This window comes from Neophocaena asiaeorientalis, unplaced genomic scaffold, assembly GCF_003031525.2.
Source record: "Neophocaena asiaeorientalis asiaeorientalis breed wild unplaced genomic scaffold, Neophocaena_asiaeorientalis_V1.1 scaffold209, whole genome shotgun sequence".
Taxonomy (NCBI): domain Eukaryota; kingdom Metazoa; phylum Chordata; class Mammalia; order Artiodactyla; family Phocoenidae; genus Neophocaena; species Neophocaena asiaeorientalis.
Window position 1 is genome coordinate 24,756 of NW_020172366.1, and position 13,463 is coordinate 38,218.

Genomic DNA, 13,463 nt, shown 5'->3' on the forward strand with positions numbered 1-13,463 from the left:
CTCACATTTTATACCATGAGCAACAATAGTTTAAAGGAACAAGTGTCCCCTTCCAATGTAATGTATTTTTTTATTGTGGTAAAATACATATAAAATTTTCCATTAGTAACATTTAGTACATTCATAATATTGGTCAACCATCACCATATCTAGTTCCAGACCACTTTCATTAAGCAGTCAGTCATTCCCCATTCCCTCCGCCACCAAGCCTAGGAAACGGTTAATCTGTGCTCTCTCTATGGATTTGCCTATTCTGGATATTTAATATTGCATTAGCTCAAGTCTTCTGAAAGGCAAGAAAAAAGTGAGATTAGATTGCAATAGATATGTCAAAGGAAATTCCTCTGAAGGTGGGGAGGTGGGACAGGAGACAAGGAGAGCCACTGGACTGAGATGCAGTTCTGAACCTTGTGAAGGAGAGAGGAAACAAAGAAGGGTTACATAGGCAGAGGCCAGACTACAGTGAAGTTAATGGAAAATTTTGACTAGGTTGCTGAGGAGTCCTTAAACCAAAGTTACCTATCAGAGGAGAGCTGCCTCTGGCAGGACTGGGCTACATTACTACGTCTTTTTGTAATTCCAGTGGAAAAGAAACACCAAGGGTTATAGTTAATATTTTATGGAAGCTGAAAAAGAAATTCGGTTAAATTACTTCCCTAATATTATCCAAAATATTTAAATAAGACTGATCTACAACCAGTGCTCCTGACCACAAAAAAGCAGGATATTATAGAAAATTCTTTAAAGCTAGCCTTCAACAGCCAGGAATAACATGTGTCCTTTATTCATATTAATGGAAGCAAACAGGCTAAACAATGCATCTTTCACATCAGATGATACTATTTTTAACATATGAGAAATTGTAAAAGTAGGAATAAGTTGAGCATTTAAATCAAACATAATAAGTATCTCTATAAATAAAAGGGTAAGGTATATTTAATGTAATAGTATTTGCTGAGGGTTAACACGTTTCCTGAAGAAATGAGAAAGCTGTTGGTATGATGATTAAAGTCTGTTTTTCAACATTTTATTGTCTAAAATATTCAGGAGATACAGTTTTACTGTGTGTCTAAAACTCTTACAGTATTTTAAGAACATAAACAGTTGTTTGGACAATCTTGATTTCTGAGGGGAGAGTTTTCATTCCATGATGAAAAGTGTACCTACATCCCTTGCATACATGCTACCAAATGGCTTTCTATAATTTTTTTTAAGGGGAAGGGGATATTTGACTACATTAAGTAAATTAAATTCTTTTGTTGTTGATATTTTTATTTGTTTTCCCGAAATATGCACTCTTGTATTAATGCCCTTTCTATTGTATTTAATCACTTCTAAAATGCACATTTATTCACATTTTAATATATGTGAAATCAGAAAGTATTTTTATTGAATGATATCTTAGATGTGATAAAATAGAATAGTATCCTTGTGAAGAAAAACACTAAAGAGGTTTGCTTAGATCAAGATACTTTTCTCATCACATGTGGATTATAATTTTTAGGATCCTGGTGAAGAATTAATCACAGAGATGCTTTCTCAAATTTAGCAATGTGTCTAAAGGTATCATATAAATGCTATTTTACTTTAGATTTCACCATATTTTCCTAGTGGGGTGGATAAGGGCTAAGTTTCTAAAGATAACAATCTATCCTAAAAGTTCTTTGAATCCTTTACCTCCTTTACCTGAAAAATATTTGAAGATTTAAACACTTGATGGAGTATATATTTCCAAAAAGACAAAATGAATTGTATCCTATTTTTTTCTTTTAACAAAAAGTAACAATGTAAACTTTGTCATTTTTAGTAACACTATTCCTGTATGATTATAAAAATAAAATTATTATTTTAAAATTTTATTTTTATAAAATTCTACATTATACATAATAAAACCATTTTGAATTGGGATTAATTTGTCAAAAGTCATTTTGACTGATACATCTCAATTTGACTATCTGATCTATCAAGTAAGTGGCATAAATCATTGTGAAAATGAGTGGGTTTGACATATCTATCAAATCTTTGTAATGGAAAGTGGAAAAGAGTGTCTGCTTTAAGAGAAGCTTGTTCATCAAATGTGTCCTTACTTAACTCACATCTTCTAACTTCAACTGTGTTCCAGAAAAAAATTTTAAAGAAATCACTAAAGTTTTGAAAATTTTGAAAGCTTATGCTTTTATTGCATGTTCTTTTATGTTACTAATGATAAACTCTGAAAGTGAAATAGTAAATCAGTGATAGAGGAAATAAAGATCTATTAAAGCAAGGATTCTTCCCCAATTTGCAACACTAAAATTCATATGCTTCCTGTTGGTTTTTTGGAGATTAACTTTCTTGGCTCATTTACCAACAAGGAAAAATATGTTAACTTTGATGTAAACTAAGTTTTCCCACGGAATAGAGGTCATAATTTTTTCATTTTTAAAATTTTATTTTTGTTTCTCCGGAGTTAGTTCTCATTTAGAAAGGTCTCCAATGTCTGCCTCCTAAATGGGTTAAAATATTAAATACTGTCATTCAAAAAAAAAAAAAAAAAAAGTATTCTTCGTTCTATTTCTCTGAGACACCAAGATGGCACCTAGAGAGAATGATGTAAAAATTTAAAATAAAAAAAGTATTATTTTCTAGATTATCACATTTTTAGGGGATTGTAAGTGGATAATGCAGGCTATCCCAAGAGCATACTACATACATTTTTCCTATTTTTTTATTGAGGTATAGTTGACATACAATATTATATTAGTTTCAGGTATGTGATATAACAATTTGCTATTTGTAGATATTGCAAAATGATCACTGCAATAAGTCTAGTTAATATACATTAACAGACATAGTTACAGATTTTTTTCTCCTTGTGATGAAAAGTTTTAAGATCTACTCTTCTGGCAACTTTCAAATATGCAATACAGTTTTATTAACTATAGTCACCATGCTGTGTCTTGCATTCCCCTGACTTACTTAAAATAACTGGAAGTTTTCACCTTTTGACTTTCTTCTCCCATTCCTCTTACCCACAGCCTTCAACCCCCTGCATCTGGCAATCACCAATCAGTCATCTGTATCTATGAGCTTATATTTTTTGGGTTTTTTTTTTTTTTTAGACTCCTTATATAAGCAAGTCATATGGTATTTTGTCTTTGTCTTATTTATTTCACTCAGCATAACCCCCTCAGTTCCTTCCATGTTGTTCACAAATGGCAAGATTTTGTTCTTTTTTAATGGATGAATACTATTACATTATATATATATATATATATATATATATATATCTTCTTCATCCTTATATATATGTATGTTCCATCTTCTTTGTCCATTCATCTATTGATTGATACTTAGGTTGTTTCCATATCTTGGCTATTTTAAGTAGTTCTGTAATGAACACTGCAGTGTATACATCTTTTCAAATTAGTGTTTTCATTGGATAAATACCCAGAAGAGGAATTAATGGATCATATCATAGTTCTATTTTTAATTTTTTAAAAAACTCCATAATGTTTTCCATAGTTACTATATCAATTTATATTCCAATTAGCAGAACTCAAGAACTCTCTTTTCTCTACATCCTAGGTCAGGGGTCCTCAGTACCAGTGCACAGCCTGTTAGGAACCAGGGCATACAGCAGGAGGTGAGTGGCAGGTGAGCAAGGGAAGCTTCATCTGCCACTCCCCATCAATCCCCATGGCTTGCATTACTTCCTGAACCATCCCCCCTGCACCCTGTCCGTGGAAAAATTTTCCACAAAACCAGTCCCTGGTGCCAAAAAGTTTGGGGACCGCTGTCCTAGGCAACACTTGTTTTTTCTTGTCTTTTTGATAATAGCCATTCTAACAGGTGTGAAGTGATATCTCATTGTGGCTTTGATTTGCACTTCCCTGATGATTAGGAATGTTAAGCATCTTTTCATGTACCTGTTGTCCATCTGTCTTCTTTGGAAAAATGTCTAATCATATCCTCTGCCTATTTTCAAATCACATTTTTTGGTTTTCTGGCGTTGAGTCATAAGAATGATTTATATATTTTGGATACTAACCCCTTATCAGATGTATGATTTGCAAATATTTTCTCTCATTCAGAAGGTTGTCTTTTCATTTTGTTGATGGTGTCCTTTGCTGTGCAAAAACGTTTAGTTTACGGTAGTCCCAGTTTTTGAATTTTGCTTTTGTTCCCTTTACTTTTGGTGTCAAATGCAAAAAATCATCACCATCACCACCTATGTTTTCTTTTAGCAGTTTTATGGTTTCAGGCCTTACAATCAAGTCCTTAATCTATTTTGAGTCAATGTTTGTGTATGTTGTATGATAGTGGTCCAGTTTTATTCTTTTGTATATGGCTGTGTAGTTTTCCCAGAGCCATTTATTGAAGAGAGTGTCCTTTTCCCATGTATATTCTTGGCTCCTATGTAGTAAACTGATTAACCATATATGCATGGGTTTATCTCTGGGCTCTTTATTCTGTTCCATTTATCTATGTGTCTGTTATTATGCCATTATCATACTATTTTGATTACTATAACTTTGTAATGTAGTATGGAATCAGAGAGTATGATGCCTCCAGCTTTGTTCTTTCTCAAGATTGTTTGTCTATTTGGGGTATTTTGTGGTTCCATACACATTTTAGGATTTTTTTCCAGTTCCATGAAAAATGCCATTGGAATTTTCATAGTGATGGCATTGAATCGCTTTTGGTAGTATGGACATTTTAACAATATTCATTCTTTCAGTCCATGAGTACAAATTATCTTTTCATTTACTTGTGTCTTTTTCAATTTCTTTCATGATCATCTTATAGTTTTCAGGGCACAGGTCTTTTACCTCTTTGAATAATTTTATTCATAAGTATTTTATTCTCTTTATGCAGTTATAAATAGATTTTTCAAGATCTCTCTTTCAGATATTTTTTTATTAGTGTATAGAAATGCAATAGATTTCTATATATTGATTTATATCCTGCAACTTTACTGAACTTATTAGTTCTAACACTTTTTGGGTGGACTCTTTAGGGTTTTCTATATATAGTATGATCTCTTCTGCAAATAGAGTTTTACTTCTTTCCAATTTGAATGCCTTTTATTTCTTTGTCTTACCTAACTACTCTGGCTAGGACTTCCAATACTATGCTGAATAAAAGTGGTGAGAGTGGGCCCTGGCCTTGCTACTGATCTTAGAGGAAAAGCTTTAAGATTTTCACCACTAAGTATTATGTTAGCTGGGGGCTTGTCATACATGGTCTTTATTATACTGAGGTACATTTCCTTCTTACCTACTTTGTTGAGTAATTTTATCATAAATGGATGTTGAATTCTGTCAAATGCTTTTTTTCTTTTGCATTTATTGAGATGATCATATGACTTTTATCCTTCATTTAGTTAATGAATTGTGGATGTCAAACCATTCTTGCATCCCAGGATAAATCCTTAGTGCTCATGGTATATGACCTTTTAATGCATCATTGAGTTCAGTTTGCTAATATTTTGTTGAGGATTTTTGCATCTATGTTCATCAGGGATATTGGCCTATGGTTTTCTTTTCTTTCTTCTTCTTCTGTTTGTTTCTTTCTTTCTTTGTTTCTTTCTTTCTTTCTTTCCTTGTTTTTTTATTTTGTGGTGTCTTGTTTTGGTATCAGGGTAATTCTGGCCTTGTAAAATGAGTTTGGAGGTTTCCTTCCTTTTCCACTTTTGTGGAAGAATTTGTATTAATTCCTTTTTAAATTTTTTAATATTAATTGATTTATTTTTGGCTGTGTCAGGTCTTAGTTGCAGCACACAGAATCTTTTGCTGCAGCTCACAGCCTTTTCATTGTGGCACACAGGTTTCTCTCTAGTTGTGGTTCATGGGCTCCAGAGCACACGGGCTCAGTAGTTGTGGCACATGGGCTCTCTAGCTGTGGTGTGTGGGTGCAGTATTTGGCGGTGCCCAGCTTAGTTGCCCTGCAGCATGTGGGATCTTAGTTTCCTGACCAGGTATCGAACCCACATCCCCTGCATTGGAAGGTGGATTCTTAACCACTGGACTACCAGGGAAGTTGCCATATTAATTCTTTGAATGTTTGGTAGAATTTACCTGTGAAGTTGTCCAGTCCTGAACATATGTCTTGGGGGCAGTTTTTACTTACTGATTCAATCTCCTTACTAGTAATTAGTCTGTTCAGATTTTCTATTTCTTCATGATTCACTCTTAGAAGGCTGTATGTTTCTAGGAATTTATCCATTTCTTATGGATAAATGTCCATAAGAAATGTCCAATTATCCTTTTGTTATATATTGTCCAATTTGTTGGCATATACTTGATTATAGGATTCACGTATGATCCTTTGTATTTCTATGGTATCAGTTGTAACATCTCCTCTTTCATATCTGATATTATTTATTTGAACCCTCTATTTTCCTTGTGAGTATAGCTAAATGTTTATCAATTTTGTTTGTCTTTTCGAAGAACCAGCTCTTGGTTTCATTGGTGTTTCCTATTGTCTCTATTTCACTTATTTCTGCTCTGATCTTTGTTAATTCTTTTCTTCTACTAATTTTGGTCTTTGTTGGTTCTTTTTTATTTTCTTGAGTTGTAAAGATAGGTTTTTTATTTGAGCTTGTTTTTGTTTCTTGAGGTAGACATTTATTGTTATGTACTTCTCTTAGAACTGCTTTTGCAGTACACATTTTGGTATGTTGTATTTCCATTTTCATTTGTCTCAGTGTATTTTTTATTTCACTTTTGAGTTCTTTGTTGACCCATTGGTTGTTCAGTAGCATGCTCTTTAGTTTCCACATACTTGTGAATTTTCCAGTTTCTTCTTGTAATTGATTTCTAGTTTTATGTCATTGTGGTTAAAAATACTTTATATGATTTCAATGTTCTTAGATTCGTAAAGACTTGTTTTGTGACCTAACATATGATGTATTCTGGAGAATGTTTCACGTGCACTTGAAAAGATTGTATAGTCTAGTCTAATGTGTCATTTAATGTTTTCTTAATGATTTTCTCTCTGGATGATCTAGACATTGATGTAAGTGGGGTATTAAAGTCCCCTATTATTATTGTGCTGCCATCAATTTCTCTATTTAGGTCTATTAATATTTGTGCTATGTATTTGGCTGCCCCTATGCTGGGTGCGTAAGTATTTACAGATGTTATATCATCTTGTTGGATTGATCATTTTCATTATGTAAAACGCTTCTTTATCTTTTGTTATAGTCTTTATTTTAAAGTCTATTTTGTCTAAGTGAGCCTAGGTAGCTATACCTCAGCCTTCTTTTGGTTTCCATTTGCATGGAATATATTTTTCCATCTCTTTACTTTCAGTCTGTGTGTGCTTACATCTGAAGTGAGCCTCTTTGTACACAATATACAGGTGTGTCTCTTTTTTTTAAATTCATTCAGCCATTCTATGTATTTTGATTTGAGAATTTATTCCATTTATATTTAAAGTAAGTATTGAAAGATATGTACTTATTGCTATTCTGTTACTTGTTTTCTGGCTGTTTTATAGTTCCTCTGTTCCCTTTTTCTTCTCTTACTTTCTTCCTTTGTGGTTTGATGACTTTCCTTAATGGTATGCTTAGATTCATTTCTGATTATCTTTTATGTATCTACTATAAAATTTTGCTTTGTGATTACCATATAACAACTTATATTTATAACAGTCTATTTTAAGTTGGTAGCAACTTAAGTTTGAACACATTCTAAAATTTTACATTTTTACTATCTCCCCACATACGTTTTATGTTTTTGATGTCACATTTTACATCTTTTTATTCTTTGTATTCTTAACTTATTATTGTAGCTACAGTTATTTTTACTATTTTGTCTTTTTTACCTTTATACTAGCTTTATAAGTAATTATTCTTCTGTCTTTATATATATATTTCCTTTTACCAGTGATATTTATATTTTCATATGTTTTCTTATACTAATTAGTGCCCTTTCTTTTCAGCTTAAAAAGCTCTATTAACATTCTTGTAAGGCCAATTTAATGGTGATGAACTCCTTTAGTTTTTGATTGTATGAAAAACTCTGTCTCTTCCTCAATTCTGAATGATACCATTGTTAAATACTATATTCTTGGTTGGAAGTTTTTTTCAATCAGCACTTTGAATATATTGTGCCACTCCCTTCAGGCCTGGAAGTTTTTTTGCTGAATAATCTGCTAATAGTTTTATGGGTGTTCCCTTGTACATAGTAAGTTTTGTTTCTCTTGTCACTCTTTAGATTCTCTCCTTGTCTTCAACATTTTTCATTTTAATTATAATGTGTCTTGGTGTGGATCTTTTTGGATTCCTCTTTGTTTTAACTCTCTGAACTTATTGGGTCTGGATGTCTGTTTCCTTCCCCAGGTAAGGGAAATTTCCAGTCATTATTTCTTCAAATAAATTTTCTACTTCTTTCCCACTCTCTTCTCAATCTGGGACTCATAATGCATGTTAGTCTGCTTGATATTGTCCCATAAGTCCCTTAAGTATCTTCACTTTTTAAAATTCTTTTTTTCTTTTTACTCCTCTTATTGTGTAAGTTCCTCTGCCCTGTTTTTGAGTTCACTGATCCTTTCTTGGTTTCATCTAGTCTCTTGTTGAATCTCTCTAGTGCATTTGTTAGTTTTGTTACTGTGTTCTTCAGCTCCATGGCTTTTGTTTGGAACTTTCTTGTATTTTTAAATTCTTTTTTCAAGTTCTCATTGTGTTTATTCACTCTTCTCCTGAGTTCAGTGAGCATCTTTATGACTACTACTTTAAACTATTTATTAGTTGAATCACTTGTCCATGCTTTGTTAAGGTTCTTTTTTTAGTTTTTTTTTTTTTTTTAGGTCTTAACTTGTTCTTTCATTTGATACAAATCCATGCTTTGTTAAGGTTCTTTTTTTTGTTTTTTTTTTTTTTAGGTCTTAACTTGTTCTTTCATTTGATACATATTCCTCTGTTTCTTCACTTTCCTTGACTCTCCGTGTTGGTTTCAATGCATTAGACAAAAGAGCCACCTCTCCCAATCTTAAAGGCTTGGTCTTGTTTAGTAGATGAAACATGTATTTCAACCCTGCCCTGGGTATTAATTGTCTCTCAAACATTTACAATTTTCCATATATCCAATTTTATTTTTAATAGCTCCCAGGACCTCAGGGCGTGTCAAGACTATTCAGTGTCCAAAGGGGAGGTTCTTGGTCAGAATCTAGATTCAGGCTGATTGGGAGCCACACCCTCAGGCAGCAGCTTTTAAAGAATATAAATAAGTACAGTCCTGTGGGACCACAAGTGTAAACCTTTCTGGACCCCAGAACCAGGTGATCAGGTGGTGTTCCCTAGGCAGCAGTCACAAAAATTTAGGGCTCCAGATGAGTGTTTAAGGTTGGTCCTTTCTGGGAGACACAGGTGAACTGTAGTATGGTAGAGAGTGAGTACAAAGATAGCATCCCCCAGCCTACATTCTCTGAGAGCACGTTTGTAAACTCTAGATATTTACCATACAAGAAGCCTACCGCTAAAGCTGAAACTCCAGAAGCCCTCTTTCACAAAAGGCTGGGGATGTGTTTCAGTTTGATGTCTGTGCTGTGGCCTGTGAGTAGTAGGCTGCTGAGAACTTTCTCTCTAGTTAGTCATGTGGCACCCAGCAATGCAAGCCCCTCTGGCCACCAGACCAGACGATCAAGTGTTATCCCCTGTGTGGCAACCACAAAAACCAGGGTACCAGACATAAAAAATGGGGCACCAAATACGTATAAGGCCGCCCTTCTGAGAGATGTTGGCTCTCTGGAACATAATAGAAGAAGAGTGTGAAAATAGTGCTTATCCTCCCCGGTCTCAGGAAAGGTTTATAGTCAGCCCTTAGATTCTGTTTAATTAGAAGCCAGCCCCTTAGGCTGCCCTATGATTAGAATCTAAAAGAACTCTTTAATAGAAAGATGAACTTTTGGTTCCATTGTCTCTTGCTTTGCCTTGGGGTAGTAGCTGTTTAAGAACTTTTTATCCTTTGGTTACAATCTTGTGGGACCCACAAGCATAAGCTCCACTGAATACCAGAGCCAGTCAATGTAGATATTTCCCCTAGCAGCAGATGCAAAAATCAGGGTACCAGACAAAGGTATAAGATCCTTTCTGGAAGATATCAGCAAGGTGGAATGAGGCAAGGGAGAGCACAAAGATTGTATCCACCAGCCTCCATTCTCTGAGAGCACCTCTGCAGGTCCCTATAAAAGTGCCAAACCAAAAGCCTGCTCCTCATGTCAAAGCTTCTGGACAAGGTAATGTACTTCTTTCTCAGAAGAATGGGGGTGTTTTCAGTCTGCTTTATGTGCGGTGTCTTGGGAGCGGTAGTCTCCCAACAACTGACTCTCTTATTGTTACCATCCCATGAGACCCAGGAACGCAAGCCCCACTGGTGTCCAGTTCCAGTTGATCAAAGGGTGTCTCCTGGGTGGTAGCAAAAACTGAGTCACCAAGAGTAAAAACTGGGGCAGCAAACATGTATGGAAGCCTCTTTCTGGAATAAACTTGAGCTCTGAAGTGTGGCAGGGAGTAAACATAAAGATGGCACCTACCAGCTGAAGCAAAGCAGAAATGAAGTCCAAAGATGGCACCTCCTGAAAAAAGAAAAAAATAGAAAAGAAAAAGTAAAAGAAGAAAAGAGTGGTACTTCCCTGGTGGCGCAGTGGTTAAGAATCCACCTGCCAATGCAGGGGACACAGATTCGAGCCCTGGTCCAGGAAGATCCAACATGCCGTGGAGCAACTAAACCTGTGCACCACAACTACTAAGTCTGCACTCTAGAGCCTGCAAGCCACAACTACTGAACCCACGTGCCACAACTACTGAATCCTGCACGCCTAGAGCCCATGTTCTGAAACAAGAGAAGCCACCACAATGAGAAGCCTAATGCACCACAATGAAGAGTAGCCCCCACTCACCGCAACTAGAGAAACCCCACATGCAGCAACAAAGACCCAACACAGCCAAAAATAAATATAATAAAATAAATAAATTTATTAAAAAATATAAAGAAGAAAGAAGAAAAAAAGAAAAGGGAGAAAAAAAGATGACATTCACCAGCTTTAGCAAGGCAGTGGGAGAACATAGAAGATTGTGCCTGCTGGCTGAAGCAGAAAGGTGGCCTCCACTGAAAAGAACAAAAGCTGGTGCACACTAGTTTTAGCAAGGTAGAGGGAGAGCAGAAAGATGGCACTCACCAACATCCATTCCCAGAGAGTACCCCAGGAGGCCCCTGCCCCTCAGACCACACTTTAAAAGTAAGAAATGAGCCCCTTTCACATAAAGCCTGGGTGCTTTCCAAAAGGCTGCTTCTGTACTGGCATTGGGGCAGATGAGTCTGCAGAGGAGCCCTTTAAAAATGGTTCTTCAGTTCATCACAGCCCCATGGGTCTCCTGGGCACAAGACAGAGCTCCAAAGACGATGTTTGGGGAGCTTGTCTCTCAGGTGCCAATCTTAAGAGTTGAGGTGCCTGACGTGGGTACAATTTTTTCCTCAGAGAGAAGCTCCAGGTTTTGAGTTCCCTGCTGATTGTGGGTTGCCCACTATGCAAGGTGTGGGTTTTAAGGCAGAATTCTGTCTCAGCCTAGCATGTCTGCTTTTATGTGGTTTCCTTCTCATTTGCCCAGTATGAAGGAATTGCTCTGCCAGTTCTTGGGTTGTTGTTTTTTTTTTAGTTCTTAGGTTTTTTGTTTTTTCCAGGGGAAATCATTCCATAAATAGCTGTAAATTCAGTGAGTCTATGGGAGGAGCTGAGTTCAGGAGCTTTCTACATCACCATTTTGAACTGGAACTCTATATACATTTCTGTAATGAATAATGATAAATGCTGATAATTTTCCTTGAGCCTCAGAGTAAGCAGAGAGAGATTCTAATCTCTTTGACAACCTGAAACATTGAGCTAAGAAAAGTGCTTACAGTAAAATGCAGCTTTATTATTATAAGTAGAATAAAAGTTTTTAAAATTGCAATAATAGTATTACAGGTTTATCTTCTACTTCTTAAAACTTAGTTCCAAATGGGCCATTTTCAATGGAAATTTATATTCATTTATTATTTTATTACCAAGGCTTTAAATATTTTGTTTAGGAAAAAATATTTAAATTTGATTAAATAACAATATTCATTTAATGCTTAAATTTTTTCCATTCTTCCCCTTAAAAAGTTGAGGGAAATATTTCATATCAGTCACATACTCAGAAATTATTTAGAATAATAAAATATGCCACAGAATAACTTCTCTCCTCTCCACTATTTGTCATTTGTGCATTTGTACAATGATAACAGAGGTCATCTGTATGTTATTGGGGACATTGAGAACAGTTTTTGTAAAACAAAATTTATTCTAAAACACAAATTCAGATACTTCTGTTAGTAAGTGAAGGCATTTATTATAATGCATGTATACATTTATTTATCAAAAGCAGAAAAGGATAATCCAGATCCAAAATGTATTCATTGAAATATATAAATTAAAAGTTTATTTGTCTGTTAAGTTTCCTATTCTCTGGAAATACCAACAAAATTATTCAGAAAAGATGAAATAATCAAATAAAATATAAATAGTAGGTATGTTTCTCAACTATTCCGATAAAGTATGCAGGCACATATACACAAGGGACACATGATTTTTAATCAGAAGTGATAGGTAAAAGTTGGCATTGCCAGAAGCAAAATGCATTTGAAAGCTATGGTTATGCTGTGTAAAAGAAAAGAAAACCAATTTTAAACATGAAGCTGTTAGCATAAGCTTATCTTCCACTAGGGCTTCAACTCTATTATTTTTAACTGAATTTCTATTGCAAAAATAAATAAATAAGTAATTTATAATATGCTCCTAATAGTGGTTTGGGATAAAATATAAATTCAAGGGCTCAAAGTCAACAAACCTCTAAAAATATTACCATATATAGGACTAAATAAGGTCCTATATATAGGACTTAGTCTGAATATTTATAAAAAAAAGAGACAAGATTAGACAGAGTGGGGGCTGAAGAGGGAGAAAAGTACATAGAGATAGGTAGATAGAGAGAAAATGAGAGTAGAAAGAGAGGGAGAGAGTGGGAGAGAGGGAGAGAAAGACAGAGAAAGGGAAAGTATTTGATGAATACTATTTCTGAACATTGGGCAATTTTATAAATACAAGTTTATAAATAGTTTAATATTTAACTAGCTTAGAATTAAGACAGACACATTGAAATGTAAGATGGAAAATAACCAAACAAAAACCAATAAACTGCAGAAACAAAATTGATAAAAAAATAGACTTATTTTGGGATTTAAAAATCATTTTCAGGGCTTCCCTGGTGGCGCAGTGGTTGAGAGTCCGCCTGCCGGTGCAGGGGACACGGGTTCATGGCCCGGTCCGGGAGGATCCCACAGGCCGCAGAGTGGTTGGGCCCGTGAGCCGTGGCCGCTGGACCTGCACGTCCGGGGCCTGTGCTCCGCAACGGGAGAGGCCTCAGCAGTGAGAGGCCCGCGTACCGCAAAAAAAAAAAA

The 13,463-nt window shown here is 35.1% G+C and overlaps 1 pseudogene; it reads right to left on the minus strand.

The window, feature by feature from the left end:
- The window catches only part of LOC112415849 (uncharacterized), a 29,507-nt pseudogene extending 18,334 nt beyond the window's left edge, over positions 1 to 11,173 (minus strand).
- Between the last annotated feature and the right edge of the window lie 2,290 nt (positions 11,174 to 13,463).